The sequence below is a fragment of the Dermacentor andersoni genome, chromosome 4 (genome assembly GCF_023375885.2).
Source record: "Dermacentor andersoni chromosome 4, qqDerAnde1_hic_scaffold, whole genome shotgun sequence".
NCBI classification, from domain to species: domain Eukaryota; kingdom Metazoa; phylum Arthropoda; class Arachnida; order Ixodida; family Ixodidae; genus Dermacentor; species Dermacentor andersoni.
Genome location: NC_092817.1, coordinates 26,003,086 through 26,021,072, shown reverse-complemented (window position 1 = coordinate 26,021,072; position 17,987 = coordinate 26,003,086).

Sequence of the window (17,987 nt, the reverse complement as noted above, 5' to 3'; positions counted from 1 at the left end):
AGAGCGCATCCTTCAGAGTACATCTATATCGGCAGCGAGATACCGCTGCGTTAGCCCGTCCGTATGTTTAGCCTAATTTTAAAAATGATTACTAAATTGCCATTACGTTTAATTACGATCCACTGTGGACATTAGACTTAATACCGGCTTTCTGAGAGGAGTCTCTCAGCGCCTACTGGGGTATATAGAGCATAAAATCAACTTCCTCTTTGTAATTTTTGCGTTGAAGCAGCATAGTAATTAACTTTTGTCTCACTACCTGAAATGAGCAGAGCAGCAAAAATATCAGGGACACGCCTCCTACGCCTCTCCCCCCTCTACACCCATTTAATAAAAGAAATATTTATGTGCGTTTCTGTTGGAACGAGTTATGGAGGAGCACTTCTTATTACCTAGCTCCAGTGGCCTTTTTTTCCTTTAAGACTTGTTGGTATAATAAATAAAACTCAGCTTTTCATGGAAAAGATTCCGAAAGCAAAGATAGAGTAGGAAGCTGTTTCATGCTCTGCTCCCACACAAAGCCTTGTCCGCCAATTCCGACATGCTGAGAAGCAACGAAGTTCCGTCTGAATCACGCGGCGCGCCAAGTTCATCCTGAGCGTTGATATTGTGAAAATTACAAGCATGGGTTTGTTCACGTACATACGGCTCGTACAAGGTTTAAATGCTCGATAGCCGGTAAAAATCAGAATATGTGTCTCGGGAAACTAACATTGTCAACAGAAAAAAAAAAACATGACAACGTAGTAACTTAAAGAAGAAAGTTAAGATTTTCTTGTCATTACACAATATTTTCCTCGGCATGCGCATTTTGAAGTGGTGCGTTTGTTCTTCCCGAACGAGAACTTTCGCGTCACGTTCTCAGTTTCGAGCGCGGGCATGTATTGTGCGCCATGGAATACGAACAATCTCATTCACGTGGAAATAAAAGCGACAAACCCTTTATAAAGTGCCAGTGTGAAAGCGCAGCATTTCGCATTCGGAGTGCAATTCTCGTGGCGCTTCTTATGGAAATAAAAGGAGACAGCAGCGCTTTTCCTCACCCTCTGCATGGAACCTTATGGCTTGAAGACAGAGGCTGGCCGCGTACGCGTAATAGTGTATGAGCAAAGGAAAACGCGCTGTCCCCTGGACGAGCCTTCCGTTGCATACAATGTGCAGTTCAACTGATACGCCAAAGAAAAACGAGGCCATTACGCAGACTTTGTGACGTTGTGAGCAGAATACCCGTGAACGAAGACTAAGACGGCCATGCATTCGGCAAAAAATAAATAAATCGAGGAAGCCTAGGCCCACTTAGATTCAGCCGTTCTATAAACAAGCACCAGCAAGACCGGTGCAAGGGGTTCTTCTCAGGGTCAGCGTGCAGCCTTCCGCTACCCTGGGAACGCGATGCGATGCTGATTAGCTGTGCTTCCAAGCGGCACAGGACTGTACGCTCGAGCAGCTAACTCCTCCCGGACTTCTGAGCGTAATCAATAGGGTGATATGCTAGGCGCTTGCGCGCCGCAATGCTTTCCGTAATTAGAAGCAGCAAGTACAGTCACGTAAACACCACCTATGCCTTTTGTTTTCTGAAATGAGCGTTGATGCAGCAGCGCGCAATCGTCGGTAAACGCGGCGCTTCTGCGGTCAGCGAATGTTCGTTTTTTTTTTCAGTTCATATTGTGTGCGGACTCACTCTGTAAATGATGCTTTAATAGAAAATGACCAATTTTCCGAAATTGCTGTATCCGGTTTCTGTGACTTTAGTGTTTCTAATTTATAGAAGAATAATTACATATTATATGTAGCGTTTCTAACAAGAACTCTTATACAAAGGACAAAATTTAGGTGAGACTGGGTATCGTTCAACAGTTGTTCTCGCTTATTCTTTCTGCTTTCAGGCAGTTCACGAAATTGACCGAGCCATAAGTTACCTTTAGAGACCAGGTATTACGCGTGAAGAACCTCGTAATATCAGATGTTGATTTCGATTTCGTTTTAGCCCGACTCTACATATGAGTTCTCAAAATGAGCATGCTATGGCATAATTTGATCACAAGTGCTAACATGGGAAAATGCCCTCATATTAGTGAAAGGGCACCCAGAATGGCCGCAGGCGCCGACGAAGTAAGGCAGGAGTAACCGGAGCTCATCTTTACTGGCACATATCCTGCAACTATCACAATAATTAAGGTGAATTTCGAACTGTGAAGCAAAGATGTTTTCACAAAGTAGTCATATGCCATGAACCACGAGAAGAAGACCTGGTCGAGACAGGTTCTACGAGAAACGCTAGACATTTGCATGAGTAGACCGTCCAAGTCGTCGTTTGCCTACCCCATAACGATCATGCCAAAAGAAGGCCAATCTTCTTGGCCAACTATCATGCACCAAGATTTAAATATACGCAAATGCTACGCAGCTGGAGAGAACCACGATAATGTTTGCCGTCCTTTGGAGATACTCAGGTTATATATTGAGTTCCGCCTAATTTTATAATTAGTATTAATTAATAATCAACTCAAATATTTTAACTAGAGGAAAAAGTGTAAATGAGAAAGTTGTAGAGCAACACGAAACTCCATATAGAGCTTGCTGTTGCTCTATACGTGCTACATAAAAGTGATTTTCCACGACGCGTGAAAGAAGCCAGCGAATGCACGCAAAATTGTCGCGCGACCGGTCGCCCGAGGCATTTAGCGTGCTTCTTTCACGCTCGGAAAAAATACTTTTATGTAGCACGTATTGAACAACGGAAAGCTCTTTCATGTTGCTTTACAACTTTATCACTGACATTTTCCTCTAATTATATTATTTGAGAACTTGATTAATGAATTAAGTCTAATTATGTACTTACGCTGAATGCAAAAGATAATCTGAGTATCTGCAAGTGACGGCAAGCAGCATTACCATGGTTCCGTCCAGCCGCGTGGTCTTTGCATATATTTAAGTCTTGGAGCATGATAGTTGGAACACCGTGTATATTTATAGGAGTCACTGGAAAGAATGCTGAAGAACGAATGCAGTCCCACGAAGGAGTTTCAACAGTAATTTTGATTAAAACAAAGCACACGAATTGCAGTCCCATTGCAGACAATAACGTACGTAGTGATGGGTGGTGTTCCGTCCTCTCTCCTGTGTCGAGCTCGCCTTTCGCTCGTGTCAGCTAATCGCTAATCCAGCAACACACCCTGTCTTCTATTTTTATCACACATACAGATAAGAAATGCAAAAAGGAAACAAATGGATAATGTTTCTAATTTGTATTTCTTCTTAACGTGGCGTGGCGATCACGTCTGTCCAAGAAAGGAGTACCTATTTGAAAGTATGTTACGCTTGAATTGCAGCCTCAAATAAGGACGGCTTTAAAGCACTGTGGTTTCTTTGTAGAAGAGACTACATTACGCGGTTGGACTATTCAAGGATCACTTCAATGTTTCAATATTCTATTTACTACTTCACACCTGAAAGCGTGTAAGATTTATTTACGCCTCTTAGGAATTTTAACACTTCCTGCCGTAGCGACAAGAAGAGTACCGCAAGTCATACGCAAATTAGGCCACTTGTATCAATGTAAGAAACTCTGCCACTCTACATCCTTTTTCCGCGTGCTTCTTAAGTGTTTTATCTGATTCTTCTACTTCACGCGTTTATTGCTTAGGACTTCACTGAAACTTTTTTTTCGTTTCTAGTAATTACTAGTTAAGCTCAATTTCTAGTATTGCATGCCTTCCCCCACACACCTATTCGTCCCTAGAATTTTTAGACAGCATAGCGAGGCACACTGCGGAAGTAGTTCATTAGAAAAAAAATAACGCCCATCTATTCTATTCTTCGTGTTCAACAACCTGTGACAAGATTCAGTGCACCTATGAAAAATTCAAGTAGACACTGCAGTTCTGGTCACGAGGTCTCCCGCAGTGGTTTTTGCAGCCCCATAGCTCCTGCCTCGCATTTCCCTCCTCGGAAGTAATGTGTTGTTGCATCAAACGAGGCAAGCCTCCCGCATGGGGCTACAATTCTTTGACACGTAGATACAGCACCAAGAGGCCCGTCTTTTAAAGCATTCTTTAACAGCTCCATTGAATGGCTGCCTAACTTCACCCACGTTGTTATTACAGAAATTTGGGCTAGTTAGAACAGCGAGAGTATTTTATAATGCCTTCCTGCTGCGCTTAGCGGAATAGATTAGCAAGGAAGGCAACACGCTAGAACGCAGCAGGACAGAAATTCCTTCTGTCTCATTGTTTCCTATTCTTGTACTTTTGTCCTTTTACACAAAGCGCCGGATTTTTTTAATAATTAGCACACGTGCTCCACCCTTACGCTCGGACGCTGCGTTTAGTGTCGTGAACTAGTCCTCGTTTCTTCAGGTTTCTCTAACACCCCATAGCTTTCCGAGAAATCCTTTCTCCCTCTCTTAAGTTGTCGCACATTTCCGCTACTTATGTAGCTTTGACGCGTGTTACTTTCTTTTGCCCCCCTGTCTGTCGTGAACTTTGCACAGGCTCCACTATTCTTGCGCTTTCTTATTTCATTAGAGTTTTCCGGCTAACTCGACAAGCTTGTTCAATACATTTGTAACTGTGGCATGTGGTTAGAACTCTATACTTCTACTGTTCATTTCATCTCTTTTTTCTCTGTATTTTAACCTCTGCTACCATTCCTAACCTCGCGCAACTCGAAACAGACTCTAATTGTAAGCAATAGTGCCTTTTCTGCCTTCCTCCACTATTTCCATCTTGATCGTAGTGTTTCCATGACGGTAGGCTTTGCGTACGAACTAGGGGAGGAATAAAGGTGGCTAGACGAACACAAGCGCAGCAGCATTACTAGTCTCGCATTCTGCAGAGACCTAGATTTGGATCCTCATTAGTAAAGCTTGAAGTTTGCTCACTGAGAAATATACCGGTGTAAACACGCACGGGTTGGCGTATTACCTTTCTTCTTTCTCGCTACTTCAAAAAGTTCTACCAAGTAAGTTAATACATTTATTTTCCTCTTCTATCGTGTCTATTTCATAAAAAACACGAAGTATTTCGCATACCCTTTCGAAATCCACCCAGACAGTCACTCGTTACTTCTAAAGAGCTTCCTCATTCAAAGCTTATTAAATATCGGTTTGCTACATCTACTTAGAACGACCTCTTCTTGTCACATGGGCATAAAAATTACTTGTTGCCTTCTTACCGCTGTAGCTCTCGCTTTTTATCATTACTTTGTCAAATGATCTCAAACTTCTGCCCCGAAACGTGTTAACGATGTTGACAGTTTGTCGAAAAACATTGAACTTTATTTTTTCCTTGTGTTCTGCAATTATTCTGACCAACGTCCCTCGAGTTTGTTGGATGAGAAACAAGGTGATTTTATATGCAGGTGGATGAACCTTTGCAAAAGGAAGGTTAGGATCGCGGCGTCTTCATTATATTGGCTTTGGTTTCATAGCAGATTCACTGACTTATAGAAATGTTCCTTTAAAGTGGCCATTGATGCCTTTTCGAGGTATATAACGTTTTAAAATGACGAAATGAACAAATGACCAACACCTATTCATCTGTACAATTTTTACACAGCTTAGCGATGTACGCTACGGGAATAGTTTATTAGAAAAAAAGGGAACTCGTATTTTGTTCTTCGTGTTCATCAAGCTGTGAACACAGAACCAGTGCACCTCTGAAAAATTCAAGAATACGCTATAGTTCATGCCACGAGGGCCCCCCGCAGCGGCCGTTGCCGGTTCATGGCTCTTCCCCCGTGCTTCCCTCATCGGAAGTAATGGGCCGTTCCATGAAACGAGGCGAAATTCTCGCATGGAGCCATAATTTTATCAGCAAACCTTTTCCGACAAAGTTTTCCAGAAATGTAACTGGAGCTGACGTACCAACAGTCCCTGACGAAAGCAAGTCCCCTTGTCTAAACGTTGGCTCCAGAAATATTTCTTTTTCAACAATTGCTATCCACTGCAAGTCTTCATACTCCTGGGAAGCATTCCATTTTTTTGAACTCCATAAGCACATTCCAGTTTTATTGTGTGGAATTCAAAAGACCCAACCAAAAGCAGGGTCTTATCAAAGTTGTAGTGCTGTGTAATCTATCTATCTATCTATCTATCTATCTATCTATCTATCTATCTATCTATCTATCTATCTATCTATCTATCTATCTATCTATCTATCTATCTATCTATCTATCTATCTATCTATCTATCTATCTATCTATCTATCTATCTATCTATCTATCTATCTATCTATCTATCTCTATCTATCTATCTATCTCTATCTATCTATCTATCTATCTATCTATCTATCTATCTATCTATCTATCTATCTATCTATCTATCTATCTATCTATCTATCTATCTATCTCTATCTATCTATCTATCTATCTATCTATCTATCTATCTATCTATCTATCTATCTATCTATCTATCTATCTATCTATCTATCTATCTATCTATCTATCTATCTATCTATCTATCTATCTATCTATCAGACAGACAGACAGACAGACAGACAGACTGTATCTTTATTACAAGAAAGAATAACAGTAAGCCGGCGATTGGCTGATCTGTTTCCAATGTTACAGAACGACGCTCGAAGGCAAGGAATATTTCGGATGAATAAATTCTAACTACCAGCAAATAATTGAGAGTCAAGGGGGCTCGACGTAGGCAGACATTCTGGCTATCATCAAACACGTAGCTGCAGACGGCGCAACCAAGATTCGGCCCGTTTAGACAAAATAATCGTACATGCTTTGATATACAAGTCCGCCCCGCAGCACAGGCTTACCTTTCATATGATGTAATGAAGAGCGCGGCACTAATAAAATCCTCTAAAGAACAGACAAAACGAAGGGAAGAGATACAATGCTACACTGTGCTGTTTCTTACTGTCCTTGCCCACTCGAGTTTTTCACTAGTGTGCAACCTTACCTGCTGCTAGCATTTTCTAGTCTACAAAAATGCATATTGGGTCTCCTACGAAGTTTACGCGCAACCATGGGCTACCAGAAGCAATACTAAATCTAAACTTCAGTCCGTATTCGTTCTTCATTTCCCTCGCTTAAAGAGGTAAACCACAACATAGACGAGTAGGGATAAAACATTGCATTAGAAGAATAAGACGCCCCATCTCAGCTATTGTCAGCTATTCGGAGGAAACACTGTTTTCTAAGAGAACATGACTTTTATTTGACTCGAGGATAGATTGATCTTCGGTCTGTCGTGTTCCTTGTTACTCTCATGGGCTCCCAGAGCTCTGAAACAAAATTTTACTCTTTGCCGACGAATCTACCCGTGGGTTCCTGCACTGCGACCAAGAAACTCACTCTTGTCGAGGACTCGAGACCAAAAGTAGCGAGGTGTCCAAATCTTGATCACTTCTTTCTTTCTCTCGCGTTTTTCTTTTACTCCTTTGCAAGGAGAGAAGTTCAGAGACGAGGGAAGAAAAGAATCAGCTTGATGGAAAATCAGGCGAGTTAGTATAGCTTCAGGGTTGCAACAGCGCGATTGTACACGGGCTGAGTAAAAAGGAAGGGACACCCCTCGGCGCTGACTATCAACTGAAGTTTACAAAAAAAAAAAAAACAGCTAATAAATACATCCAGTATATAAACTATAACAGTTACATGATCTTCTCGATACTTTCTTAAAGTAAACTTCAGTTATTAGTGAGTGCAGTGGTGTCCCTTCTTTTATTCAGTTCCTGTCCAGGCACGCTGTTGCAACTATGAAGAAAATACAGCGTTCAGGTGTTGAAAAATAAAAGGAGTGAACATGCGTGCTAAAGCACAGACACCAAAATGAAACGGCGCCACTTCCACGAGTACAGTGCATGCTCTAAGCAACGCAGCCCACGTGTATAGACGGTTGTCACTCGCAAGAGTCCCGATTTTGATACCCTATGAGCTACCTCTGAGAGGACTAGTGCCTTCGTCACACGCCAAACTTCGCTCCTGGCTAGCTCATCCGCCTTTACGCTATTTTCTTTACTCTTGCTTCTTTGAGAGGCAAAAGTGCACTTTCATGCACTTTTCAAAAGCAGTTTCCGTGTCTCCGCACTGCAGAAAAACGCAAAACGGAAAACTGCTAAATATAATGGGAATTCGTTTCATGGCACTTTTGGAGTACCTCTTCAAAAGTTGTGTTTCATAGCACTTTCGGGCTGTTTTCATGCCCCCTATTGGCTGAAGTCCATTATACAACTACAATTTTCACATATATATTAACATTTAAAAATAATTATTAATAGTGTTTATGTAATCGCCTTTAATTCATTGTCTCGACAATTATCCCGAGAATTCCGAGGTTCACGACTGCTATGAAGTTTCATCCGCAACAATTTATGCCTTGAATTGCCTCTTTTGAATGTAGTCATTAAATGTAGAATGTACTCATCGCAGAAACACGAGCTATTATATTATTGTACTATCTTTGTTTGCTTTGGCAGCAACCAAATATGAAGGCACGAAAATTATAATAACGGAAAAATAAAGTTAACCATTCTGACTGTGACAGAAGAACGTGTGCACGGTAATGCTCTCCGTGATGATTGATGTCAAACCAAATACAAGGAAATGTTGAGCAATATAGCATTTTTAATAGTATCACAATTAGGATGGGATAATTGAGGTCGGACCCATACAACCTCCCGAAGAGAGGCACTCCACAGGCCTCAATCCTCTCACCTCTCCTTTTCAATACTGGAATGCGAGGACTGGCGGTACAGCTTTATGACGTCGAAGACCAGCTGGGATGTGCCTTACACGCCCACGGCATAAAGCTGTAGACATGCAAATGTTCGTACGGGCATAAGCAAGACATTCTCCGTATAGCTATGAACATCGTATAAACGTACACAGAAGCGGGCATTAAGTGCTCCCCTAAGAAGTGATCGCAGATCATAATCAGATCGAAATAATCATGTCGCAAGACCAACACACGAACCGAACTAGCACTCTACGGCGCCCAGAGAGAGGGAAATACAGAAACTACGAGTTCTATGCATGCACGTTCAGGACAATGGTAACGCGCAAACGGCGCTCACACACTTGCTTAGCACGGTCAAGAGTGTCTGACGCCTCATAGAGCGCACTGCATGTGCGCTCTAAGGGGGCGGGATGCGGGAGACGGATGGGTTCGGATCGTAGAAGCCTTCGTGGTCAGCCCCCTAACGTGCGCCCTCCAATACCAACCTACGCAGAAGTGCGAGACGTACCAAGGAAACCTTCTTCTGGGAGTAGCGTTCAAAAATGCGCTCGGCCTTCCAGCTGTAGTGAGTACCGACCGTCTCACTAACATGGGAGTACACAATAGCTTCGATGAATATGCAGCAACTGTAGGAATGGCACGTTCGTCCTGAAACGCTTAGGCTAACCACTGAACCCCGAGTACGTCAGTGGCCCAACAGAGATACTAAACAAAGCCAGCAGAGACAAGATTGACATCACGTTCATTGCCAAAAACAAAGAGTGACATGCGGGGAGCACGCGTCCGAGCACTCCGGATACAATACCAGCACGACCCCAGCACCTGCTACACGGAAGCGAGCCGCATCCCGGGAAGAAATTACTGCACGATTGCAGTCACAAGACACGACCAGCAGATACTAGCGGCCACAGCCAAGAGGCGATCGGTAACCACCGCACAAACGGTAACAGCCATAAACGACGCAGACAGTAAAGAAGTACCCACCCACGTGCTAACCGAGTCGCAAGCGGCATGCAGGGCCTACCTGAATAGGGGCCCGCTGCGGCCGCAAGACTACTAAGAAAATCCCTACAACTACACCACACAATCAACCGGTGTCTAGCACACGAGGGCATGGAGGGAAACGAGGCGACCGACTCTCCCGATGGAGAAACAAACAACCGAGCCGCGGACTCGACCCTCTGATCCCCTCCAACTAACGTATTACATTTAACCCCACGGCCGATCCTGGCCCCCCTCCAGAGGAGCGAGCGACGAACACTCGCTCTCGACCACCTTAAGCTCACACACACTCAGAGAAGGAACTGACGCAGAATTCAAACCAATACTTATCCAAATATCGCATCCGCGGCGCCAGAGCCCACTTGCCCCTAGTGCGGCGATGGAGCGACACTAAGACATATCACGTGGCAGTTCGGCAGGCGCCCTCACCCAGTGGGCTTGCCATTCACACTCAAACTTCTCCGTGCCATGGGAGGCGCGACTCGCAAACTGCAGTCTGGAGGGACAAACAGCTCTTCTAGATCAGGTCCAGCGAGCAGTCCGTGCCAGTGGAGCTCTGGTGCGGGCTGCCCCACCACATAGCTCGATTTGACCCTCCCAACAGGGTCAAGTTGGGACTCGGGACATTTACTGAAAAGTTGGGGCTGTCCTACTAAATCAGGGATGGTTGGTAACCCTATATATGCACTCGGTCATCACTGCGGATTCTGTATGCATTTTCCACGAAGCTGTGGAGGTTTGCGTCATTAAACAGCAAGCTGGTTGCTGAAGATTGCTCTAGATGCCGGCACTGTATATACTGTGATGCAGCAGTTATCACGACGTTTATTACGCGTCGGAGATGCGGCGAACCGACCACGCGCAAAGCACGGATCACACAAGAGCGAGCCCCACAAGCTATGAAGAAGAACCCCATATGAACCCCACATGATGATGATCATGTACAGATGACAAAGTATAGCTTATGAATGCCCACACTAATGCCCCATCGCGCGAGAGCGGCCATCCTGGCCGCAATTCAAAGGGGCGGCGAACGCCTCGTGAAAGGCTTCATACGGGAAACGTGCACAACCTCAGCAGCGCGGCAGCGGCGGTCATTTGGAACAATAACTGGTGCCACGCGATAATTAACCGGAGAGGTCTGCTCCAAGACTTTGTAGGGGCCAATGAACCGAAGCTGAAACTTGTCACACAAGCCAGGAGTACGAGATGGTGTCCAGAGCAGCACTTCCTCGCCAGGGCGGAAGCACACGACGCGGTGAGAGGCGTCGTAATGCTGCTTGCGGTCCTGTTGCCATGCTTCAGTGTTGATGCGGGCGAGCTGGCGACAACGCAGAATGCGGGACACATTCTTCACAGGAGGATGGGTATCGATCGACAGTTGGCGCGAAGAAAGAGACGTCAAGGCAGGAAGAGGGCGAACGACCATAGACGAGGTAAAACGGCGAGTAACCGGTCGTGCGTTGAACGGCGGTATTGTACGCAAAAGTCACGAATGGCAAAATTGCGTCCCAGCTTCTGTGATCTGGTTCGATGTACATAGCTAGCATGTCGGACAGCGTGCGATGAAATCGCTCCGTTAGGCCGTTGGTTTGCGGATGGTAACTGGAGGTAGTCTTGTGGGTGGTTCCGGAGGCTCTGAGTACTTCGTCTACTAGTTGCGAGAGGAATGCTTTTCCACGGTGGCTCAGGAGGACGCGAGGAGCACCGTGACGCAGTATTAAGGCTTCAAGTACGAATGCAGCAACTTCAGACGCTGAGGCAGAACTCACACAAGCTGTTTCGGCGTAGCGTGTCAAATGGTCAACGGCTGTCACAATCCATCGTTTACCGGTGAGAGTCACAGGAAGAGGACCATACAGGTCAATGCCAACGACTTCAAATGGTTGCGACGGACACGGAACCGGTTGCAGTTGTCCGCTTGGAGCTGATGTAGGGAGCTTTCGACGCTGACATAGGGCGCAGGAAGCCACATACCTCGCTATAGTGGCGGACAAGCCAGGCCAGTAGAAGCGACCTTTGATGCGGTCATAGGTTTTCTGGAAACCAAGGTGACCAGCAGTCATGTCGTCGTGAGAAGCCTGCAGGACATGAGCACGTAGAGAGCGTGGCAGGACAGGAACCCAGCGTTGACCGTCAGGGTGATAGACATGACGGTACAGGACGCGGTTGTCAATCTTAAATTGCGTCAGCTGTCGACGAAGGCGGGCGTTAGGCGGGCGCGAAGCTCCTTGAAGGTGGTCTATGATGCGCCGACAGTAAGAGTCTGCAAGTTGCTGAGATTGGAAAAATCTGTTGTGTGTAGGCATCTCCTCTACAGTGGCCAACGAGAAAGCATGTGAAGAGGGGTCGTGCGTAAGCTTTTCACGGATGATAGTTGGAGGTCCATTGCTTGGTGTCATAGGAAGCGGACAGCGAGAAAGCGCGTCTGCATCCTGGTGTTTTTTTCCGCACTTGTAGGTAATAGTAAAGTCGTATTCTTGCAGACGAACGATCCACCGACCAAGTCGTCCAGACAAGTTCTTCAGCGTCAAAAGCCAGCATAATGCATGATGGTCTGTAACTATGGTGAAATGGCGGCCGTGAAGATAAGGTCGGAACTTCTGCACAGACCAAACGATAGCTAGGCATTCCTGCTCCGTGATGGTGTAATTCTTTTCGGCGTTTGTGAGAACGCGACTTGCGTACGCCATGACCCTCTCACCTAAAGTGTCGTCTCGCTGTAGAAGAATGCCATCAATGCCGTGACCACTAGCATCCGTATGCAGGAGTGTAGGAGCAGCTTCATCAAAATGGCAAAGTACTGGTTCAGATGTGAGAGCGCGCTTTAGATGGGCGAACGCTGATTCACATTTGGGAGACCACACAAAGGGAACATTAGAACCCAGTAATTTGTGCAGAGGTGACGCTATTGAGGCGAAGTCTCGTATGAATCGGCGAAAATAAGAAACGAGGCCTAGGAAACTGCGCAAATCTTTGGTCTTTTTGGGACGAGGGAAGTGCTGAACTGCCGAAACCTTGTCAGGATCTGGACGAATGCCATCTTTGCTCACAATGTGACCTAATACCTTGATCGTCTTGCTCGCGAAATGGCATTTCTTAGTGTTTAGCTGAAGTCCAGCGTTGGCAAGGCACGTGAGAACTTCATCCAGACGTTTGAGGTGCTGAGAGAAGGTTGACGAGAAAACAACAATATCGTCCAGATAGCACAAGCAAGTCTTCCACTTCAGGCCACGAAGAACGGTGTCAATCATGCGCTCGAACGTTGCGGGCGCGTTGCAGAGGCCGAAAGGCATGACAGTAAACTCGTAGAGCTCATCTGGTGTCGAAAATGCTGTTTTCTCTTTATCGTCCTCATGCAGAACGCAGATCGAGACGGGAGAAGTACTCGGCACCCTGCAGGGAATCCAAAGCATCGTCTATTCGCGGCATAGGGTATACGTCCTTGCGTGTGATCTTGTTAAGTGTTCGGTAGTCGATACAAAATCGAACAGAGCCGTCTTTTTTACGAACCAAAACAACGGGGGATGACCAAGGGCTAGCAGAGGGGCGTATTATGTTCCGTTGGAGCATGTCGGTGACGTTCTCGTCAATGACTTTCCTCTCGGCTAGCGATACGCGATACGGTCTACGGCGCACGATAGATGTGCCATCTGTATCTATCCGATGCGTTGTAATCGAAGTTTTTCCCAACGAAGATGAATGCGCATCAAACGAAGCTTCATGTTTTTGGAGCAAAGCAAGCAACTGTTGTGACTGCGAAGGTGTCAGGTCGGAACTGATGGCAGCTGCAAGAGCTGAAGGAGATGCGGTCTGTCCAGTGCAAGGAATTTCAGAGGAAGCTGCTTTAAAGGAAACAACAGAGATAGGCTCCGATTCAGTGGCGCAAGCCAATGTACTGCCTTTAGGTATGAGAATCTTTTCGGATGTGGGGTTTGTAACGCAGAGAAGTGCAGAGCCATGATCAAACTGAAACAGCCCTGATGCAAAGGCTATCCCTCTTGCGAGACAGCGTGCAGATGGTAATACGAGCACGTCGCCGCAGTCAATGACATCAGACGTGATAGTAACAATGCTTTGATGGCGAGGTGGTAGCACGGTATCTTCTGCAGCAAGCAAGTGAAGTGGTGCGTCATTTACATGAAGTGAATAGGTCGTGTCAGTCATGTGGAGAACGCGTTGCCCGCAGCAGATGGAGGCGGAGGCCGTAGAAAGAAAATCCCATCCCAATATGAGCTGCGGGGCACACCAACTAAGCACTGCAAATGGCACGTAATGCAGAAGTCCGTCAATGGAAATGCGAGCAGTGCACATGGCGATAGGTCTAATGGCGGCCCCTTGAGCAGCGAGTAACGTAGGTCCATCATAGGGGGTCGTAACTTTCCGGAGTCGCGAACACAATGCACGGTGAATAATTGAAACACTAGCACCAGTGTCTATCAAAGCTTCCACTTGTACACCTTCTACTATAACCAATATCATATTGTACGGACGCGATGGAGGAATTTCTGTCCTGTCGTTTGATGCAGCTTTTCCTCCAAAAGCTGCATAATTCAGTTTTCCGGACGACGCTCGGCGAATTGAGAAGCAGGTCGAAGTGGGGACGTAGAGCGGCGAAGGGGTGACGGCGAGCGGCGTCTCGCAGTACGATACGTCGGAACCGTCTCGGAGGCTACAGTAGGTGATGGAGAGCGGCCGCGCGGTGGAGCATCCGTGTACGCTGCGCCAGCCATGGACGCCAATTCCTCCTTGACAACGTCTCGCAGATTGGTATCCGATACATGAGAAGGCATAGGCCCTGCGGCGAAGCCAAGATACTGTAGCTCTTCGAGAATTATTGCGCGGATCATCGCTCGTAACGTGGGGTCGTCGGCGGTAGTGGTTGCAGTGGTGTCTGGCTGCAACCGTACTGATTCGAGTTCGTCGAGGCGCTGGCAGGTAGCGACGATATCAGTGACGGTAGCAGGGTTCTTGATGGCTAAGGCATTGAAAGCGACCGCTCCGATGCCTTTGAGGATATGGCGAACCCTTTCTGATTCGGTCATGGCCGTGTTCACGCGTCGACAAAGAGCAAGCACATCCTCGATGTACGAGGTATAAGATTCCCCGAGTTGTTGCTTTCGAGTGTCGAGCGTCTTTTTTGTGAGGGCGGAACGAACAGCCAGTGTGCCGAAGATTTGGCGGAGCTGCTGTTTGAAAGCACTCCAGTTCGTGAAATCAACCTCATGGTTGAAAAACCAAGTCTTCGCTACTCCTGTGAGATAAAAGGCGACGTGACGTAGCTTGGACGCGTCGTCCCAACGGTTAGCCGAACTCACTCGGTCGTAGTCGTCCAACCAATCCTCGACGTCTTCACCGCAAAGTCCAGTAAACAGATGGGGATCACGCTGGTGCCCACTGATAATCCAATACGGAGAGGCTGGGGTAGCCGAGGCCGAGATGGTTGAAGTAGAAGTGCCCGTTGGCTCGTCCTGCGACATACTGGCGGACAGCTGGCACAATCGGCGACCTGATCGAAGCTCCAGGAGGTTCAACGGGGAGTCAGAGGACGGAGGACCGTAAAGCACACTCCACCACTTCTGATGCAGGAGTTATCACGACGTTTATTACGCGTAGGAGATGCGGCGAACCGACCACGCGCAAAGCACGGATCACACAAGAGCGAGCCCCACAAGCGATGAAGAAGAACCCCATATGAACCCCACATGATGATGATCATGTACAGATGACAAAGTATAGCTGAATGCCCACAATACGTATATATACGTATATCTTCAACAGCAATTGGGAGTCCTTCGGGCGAAAAGAGGTTGCACACCACTCTCAAGTGCCTTTTGTGATACGTTATCATATTAGTGTGTCAATACATACACATTAAAAAGTACATACGGACATTAAAATAACGAAATAAATATCAGCGGCCGAAGATGCACGATTGGTGTACGCCTAGCTAATGTTGGGTGCGATTTCGTCACGAAAGAATACGCAAGGGGTGTATCCTTAATAATATGTGCACACTGTTATTCACCGACTGTGAAAACCTCGTAACTGTGGAAAGAGTTGCTTATTTTAATTAGTCAACTATGGTAAAAACCAGAAATCTGAACAAAGAGCAGCGTTAATACCCCTACATTTTGACATGTGATAGCATCATGAAATAAAATTTCGCAGTTACCGCCTTCACTTATAGAAAGATAGAAAATTAGGACAGGACAGATAAGTCATTGTATATTTCATATTGGCTTCGACTACTATACTTTATACTTTACGCTCGTTATTGTGCATCTTGCGAAACGAGCTTGACATATTTCTTGCTCAAATTCTCGGCAAGGAGCCAGCTGCCACGGCTGCCGACATTCGTACCTACGGAAAAAGAAATATTTCATGGTGCCTCCCGGCTTAGGCTGTTTTTCTTCTGGAATATAGGTGCCCACCTTCAATAAAATATTTGCTGCGGCGCCTGCTACCTTGACTGCTGGCACCGGCATCATGCTTCTTTCAACTTCTCAAAAGCGCCGCCTACTGAATTTTGGAATACCTCTTATACAGATGTCTAGTCAGGTGCTACAGACTATCTCTGGCAGTTTCCTCTCTCCTCTCTTATCAACCAAAAAGGCCATTATTATGCTATGTATATTTCATTGGTCTTGTATTTTTTTCATTTTTACTTGAGTGGATTAATCTACATACAGCGTAGGCAGAAAGGAACCTTAAATTAAATCTATTCCTTCGCAAGAAATACCGGAGCTAGAAGGGTATAGCCGTTTCATGGAATTATTCGAGCTTCATTCGTTTGATGTCGCTGTGGACTAATACGAATAAAAATGTGTTATGTAACTGCAGTTGATGAATATCAACGCAGGTATCATTAAACAACCTAACTGTAGACGCACTGAAGAACTATGAAAATACTGTTTTCCTGCGGCTGGCCACTATAAATGCTTTAAGCACGCAGGCACGAACTGCTGCAGGGTATGAACGTCAGAACGACTTGAGATTCAAAGCGACAGTCATGCCGACTAGTGATAATACCAGGCACGTCCTCTGATAGCGCACCTGTCGTGAGAGAGTTAGCAGCGCTCGATTACCATGTATCTGTCTCTCTCTGCAGTACTTTGTGATAATTTAATGTCACAGGAGCATAAAGGCCCTAGGCATACGCAGCCTGCACTTGTTGCTGTTATAGAGGGAAAAATAGGCTCTCATCTGCGCAAGTAGGTTGAAGAGCAGCACTTAAGCAGGAGGCTGTGCAATATTCCAACATCAAAAGTACCAATTTACTCGAAATACGTGTGAAAGAAACACGAAGGGAACATTTTCATGTCCATACTCCTCGCACGATGCATGATATTCCAGTTTACGCTGGTGACACCTAGCGGCCATGAGTTCGTGTGTCATGTAAGACGGAGTCCTGCGTCGTACGCATTTTATGAGTCTTCTTTCCCTAAGCACGAGCGAAGTTCGAACTGCCATCTTGCGTTTTCTGTTCACCGCTGGCAAGGTAGCCTTCGTTCTACTAATGGGATTTGGTGGACTCGAGACGTTCCCCTGAACCCTCTCATGGGAACAAAAGTGGAGTTCCGGATTAGATGTTCTTGGATGTGGACCTCGGCAAAGAACGAGAAACTTGGGTAGCATCGAACGTAATCGAAAAGACGTGCTTAGCACAGTTATGCTTTAATTAGTGAATTCATTTGTCTGTCAGCGAGCAATGCCCTATTTATTTTTTCTGTATACCTTCATCAGTAATCATAACTCTTGCCATGGGAGTATCTGCTGGCTATGTTGCCATCGCTTGGGGTGTCAAAATATTTCGCTTTTGACTGAGATGAGTCGGTCGCTAGATTTCCGGATGACAAGGCGCACAGAGTTCTGGCGAAGGTCAATACACGAGGAGAGATATGCCAATACTTGTCGCTAAAGGCAGGAACTGCCTATGGTATTTGTTCTCGCTAACTTTCGCTCTATGAGCAATAGGATCATATCAGTACGTGAGGGCACTCTTGGAATGAGTACAATGTACTGCGAATATTAACCGCAAAGAACAACAACCCTGCTCGCCGTCGTTAAACTTATATTAGTGCCCGATAAAAGGCGAAAATACTGTGCTCTACAAGTCTTCTTGTTGTGTCACTTTCTTTTTTCTGTTTTTGCAAGCGAAGCTCTAGCTCTCCTCAGGCAAAATTAAGTGATTATGACTCTCAGTGAGGTCTTGCTACAGCTACACTAATAACGACTTCTACTTATGCAAGTACCTTGCATTCAAAGTTCCGAAAAATATTTCACTTGT